The sequence below is a fragment of the Coregonus clupeaformis genome, unplaced genomic scaffold, assembly GCF_020615455.1.
Source record: "Coregonus clupeaformis isolate EN_2021a unplaced genomic scaffold, ASM2061545v1 scaf0838, whole genome shotgun sequence".
Taxonomy (NCBI): Eukaryota; Metazoa; Chordata; class Actinopteri; order Salmoniformes; family Salmonidae; genus Coregonus; species Coregonus clupeaformis.
This window is the reverse complement of record NW_025534293.1, coordinates 1-5000: the sequence shown is the minus strand read 5'-3', so window position 1 is coordinate 5000 and position 5000 is coordinate 1.

Sequence of the window (5000 nt, the reverse complement as noted above, 5' to 3'; positions counted from 1 at the left end):
AGGGTTCTACCTGGAACCAAAAGGGTTCTACCTGGAACCAAAAGGGTTCTACCTGGATACCAAAAGGGTTCTACCTGGATACCAAAAGGGTTCTACCTGGAACCAAAAGGGTTCTACCTGGAACCAAAAGGGTTCTCCTACGGTGACAGCCAAATAACCCTTTTGGAACCCTTTTTTCTAAGCACACAACTCAAAGGAAATATTATCTGACTCTCAACATACTCTAAGCACATACTAGATATACAGCGCCTTCGGAAAGTATTCAGACCCCTTGACATTTTCCATACTTTGTTACATTACAGCCTTATTCTAAAATGGATTTAAAAAATAATAATTCTCAGCAATCTACACACAATACCCCATAATGACAAAGCAAAAACAGTTTTTTTTTTTTTTTATATGTGCAAATTTATTAAAAATAAAAAACAGAAGAACATTAGTATTCAGACCCTTTGCTATGAGACTCAAAATTGAGCTCAGGTGCATCCTGTTTCCATTGATCATCCTTGAGATGTTTCTACAACTTGATTGGAGTCCACATGTGGTAAATTCAATTGATTGTAAATTGATTTTGAAAGGCACACACCTGTCTATATAAAGTGTCACAATTGACAGTGCATGTCGGAGCAAAAACCAAGCCATGAGGTCGAAGGAATTGTCTATAGAGCTCCGAGACAGGACTGTGTGGAGGCAAAGATCTGGGGAAGGGTACCAAAACATTTCTGCATCATTGAAGGTCCCCAAGAACACAGTGGCCTCCATCATTCTTAAATGGAAGAAGTTTGGAACCACCAAGACTCTTCCTAGAGTTGGCCGCCCAGCCAAAATGAGCAATCGGGCGAGAAGGGTCTTGGTCAGGGAGGTGACCAAGAACCCGATGATCACTCTGACAGAGCTCTAGAGTTCCTTTGTGGAGATGGGAGAACCTTCCAGAAGGACAACCATCTCTGCAGCACTCCACCAATCAGGCCTTTAAGGTAGAGTGTCCAGACGGAAGGACATGACAGCCCGCTTGGAATTTGCCAAAAGGCACCTAAAGACTCTCAGACCATGAGAAACAAGATTCTGTGGTCTGATGAAACCAAGATTGAACTCTGTGGCCTGAATGCCAAGTGTCATGTCTGGAGGAAACCTGGCACCATCCATACGGTGAAGCATGGTGGTGGCAGCATCACGCTGTGGAGATGTTTTTCAGTGGCAGGGTCTGGGAGACTAGTCGTGGATTGAGGCAAAGATGAACGGAGCAAAGTGCAGAGAGCTCCTTGATGAAAACCTGCTCCAGAGCGCTCAGGACCTCAGACTTGGGCGAAGGTTCACCTTCCAACAGGACAACGACCCTAAGCACACAGCCAAGACAAAGCAGGAGTGGCTTCGGGGCAAGTCTCTGAATGTCCTTGAGTGGCCCAGCCAGAGCTCGGACTTGAACCCGATCGAACATCTCTGGAGAGACCTGAAAATGGCTGGGCAGCGATGCTCCCCATCCAACCTGACAGATCTTGAGAGGATCTGCAGAGAAGAATGGGAGAAACTCCCCAAATACAGGTGTGCCAAGCTTGTAGCATCATACCCAAGAAGACTTGAGGCTGTAATTGCTGACGAAGGTGCTTCAACAAAGTGCTGAGTAAAGGGTCTGAATACTAATGTAAATGTGATATTTTCAGTTTTGTATTTGTAATATATTTGCAAAAATGGATAAAAAACAGTTATTGTCTATTGTGTGTAGATTGATGAGGGATTTTTTTTTAAAATCAATTTGAGAATAAGGCTGTAACGTAACAAAATGTGGACAAAGTCAAGGGGTCTGAATACTTTCTGAATGCATCCATCCATCATACTGTACTTGAGTGATAATATATTACTTTAACATCCTAAGAACCGTTTTTGGAAGAAAGATAAATGATTATTTGGAAGGCAAGAAGGACTCTTTGGAAGGCGAGAAGGACTCTTTGGAAGGCAAGAAGGACTCTTTGGAAGGCGAGAAGGACTCTTTGGAAGGCGAGAAGGACTCTTTGGAAGGCAAGAAGGATTATTTGGGAGGCAAGAAGGACTCTTTGGAAGGCGAGAAGGACTCTTTGGAAGGCAAGAAAGTCTCTTTGGAAGGCAAGAAGGACTCTTTGGAAGGCAAGAAGGATTCTTTGGAAGGCAGGACTCTTTGGAAGGCAAGACGGATTCTTTGGAAGGCAAGAAGGACCCTTTGGAAGGCAAGAAGGACTCTTTGGAAGGTGAGAAGAACTCTTTGGAAGGTGAGAAGGACTCTTTGGAAGGCAAGAAGGACTCTTTGGAAGGCAAGAAGGATTATTTGGGAGGCAAGAAGGACTCTTTGGAAGGCGAGAAGGACTCTTTGGAAGGCAAGAAAGTCTCTTTGGAAGGCAAGAAGGACTCTTTGGAAGGCAAGAAGGATTATTTGGAAGGCAGGACTCTTTGGAAGGCAAGACGGATTCTTTGGAAGGCAAGAAGGACCCTTTGGAAGGCAAGAAGGACTCTTTGGAAGGTGAGAAGAACTCTCTGGAAGGTGAGAAGGACTCTTTGGAAGGTGAGAAGGACTCTTTGGAAGGCAAGAAGGACTCTTTGGAAGGCGAGAAGAACTCTTTGGAAGGCGAGAAGGACTCTTTGGAAGGTGAGAAGGACTCTTTGGAAGGCAAGAAGGACTCTTTGGAAGGCAAGAAGGACTCTTTGAAAGGCGAGAAGGACTCTTTGGAAGGCGAGAATAACTCTTTGGAAGGTAAGAAGGATTCTTTGGAAGGCGAGAAGGACTCTACATAGAACCATTTATTATATTTTCCAGCATGCTCTATTGCATGGTGATTTTCAGAATTGTTTGTTTTAATATCTGTACATTGATTGATAAATGTTATGCTACACAGAGATAAATAGCATACATTTTCTAAACTAATCCAATCTGTTAGTAGTTGGACTCTTTGCACCCGTTACTGAGATGGTTGTTCCAGTTTAGATGGTTTAGGTAGTCTCAGTATTCAGTCTTCCCTAGCCTGGCAGTCACTCTGAATGCAGGTTGTGGGTGATAAAACATTCTGGCTGGATTCCAATAGGAATTAAACAGAACTTTGCAAGTCAGCATAATGTGACTTGCGGGCCTAATGTGGCCTGTAAACCAGGGGTTTCCTAACACCACTGGGTATAACTAGGTCATCAAAGAAACGCCTTTTGATGTGTGTAATGTATTGTCATAAAATCTAATAAGGCTGTTGGAACCATTCATAAGAAGAACCTTTAGATGATAAAATGGTTATTGGTAAAACCCTTCATAGAGGGTTCTAGGTAGAACCATATATAGGGGGTTCTATGAACAACCCTACATAAAGGGTTCTAGGGAGAACCCTCTGCAAAGGATTCTACCTAGAACCAAAAACAGTTCCCCAATGGGGATAAACCGAATAACTCTTTTTTTTTTAAAGAGTGTAGACAGCCACGTCTTCATTCCATAGTCAAAGGATGGGTATCTACACAGCCACATCTTCAAAGACCTTTAGGGGCCCTAAGCCAGATTTGATTCCCCACCTCACGGCGGAGAGAAAACATTTGGTTTTCAAGTAAATTCCCTGCAATTATATACATTTTGCCATGATTTATGCCATGTTAATACGATATCTGTATGAGAATGACTAACAAAATCAATAGGGGCCCCATAGAGGTCAGGGCCCCTGGAGGTCAGGGCCCCATGGAGGTCAGGGCCCCTGGAGGTCAGGGCCCCCTGGAGGTCAGGGCCCCCTGGAGGTCAGGGCCCCATGGAGGTCAGGGCCCCTGGAGGTCAGGGCCCCATGGAGGTCAGGGCCCCATGGAGGTCAGGGCCCCCTGGAGGTCAGGGCCCCATGGAGGTCAGGGCCCCTGGAGGTCAGGGCCCCATGGAGGTCAGGGCCCCTGGGCACGGTCGGTATTTGGACATGATTACTACAAGTTCAGTTAACTGGCTAAACTAATTTACCAATCCATTTTTTTTTTTTTAGCTGACATGGCTAATTGAGTGACTGTCAGTGACTGACATAACAAAATAAAAACTGCTCATGCACAACCACATTTCCAAATTGCACCTGGTGTATTCTACTATTCTAACTTTCAATAGTAACTTGAGACTCCGATTGAGTTCCTCTATAGAGAGCCCATACTGCAGCTCCTCATCAATACCTCATGCTTCCTATATCAATACCTCATGCTTCCTATATCAAGGCCTGATGCTTCCTATATAAATACCTCATGCTTCCTATATCAAGGCCTGATGCTTCCTATATCAAGGCCTGATGCTTCCTATATCAATACCTCATGCTTCCTATATCAAGGCCTGCTGCTTCCTATATCAATACCTCATGCTTCCTATATCAAGGCCTGATGCTTCCTATATCAATACCTCATGCTTCCTATATCAAGGCCTGATGCTTCCTATATCAATACCTCATGCTTCCTATATCAAGGCCTGATGCTTCCTATATCAAGGCCTGATGCTTCCTATATCAATACCTCATGCTTCCTATATCAAGGCCTGATGCTTCCTATATCAATACCTCATGCTTCCTATATCAAGGCCTGATGCTTCCTATATCAATACCTCATGCGTCCTATATCAAGGCCTGATGCTTCCTATATCAATACCTCATGCTTCCTATATTAAGGCCTGATGCTTCCCATATCAATACCTCATGCTTCCTATATCAAGGCCTGATGCTTCCCATATCAATACCTCATCCTTCCTATATCAAGGCCTGATGCTTCCTATATCAAGGCCTGATGCTTGCTATATCAGGCATGATGCGTCCCATATCAATACCTCATGCTTCCTATATCAAGGCCTGATGCTTCCTATATCAAGGCCTGATGCTTCCTATATCAATACCTCATGCTTCCTATATCAAGGCCTGATGCTTCCTATATCAATACCTCATGCTTCCTATATCAAGGCCTGATGCTTCCCATATCAATACCTCATGCTTCCTATATCAATACCTCATGCTTCTTATATCAATACCTCATGCTTCCTATATCAAGGC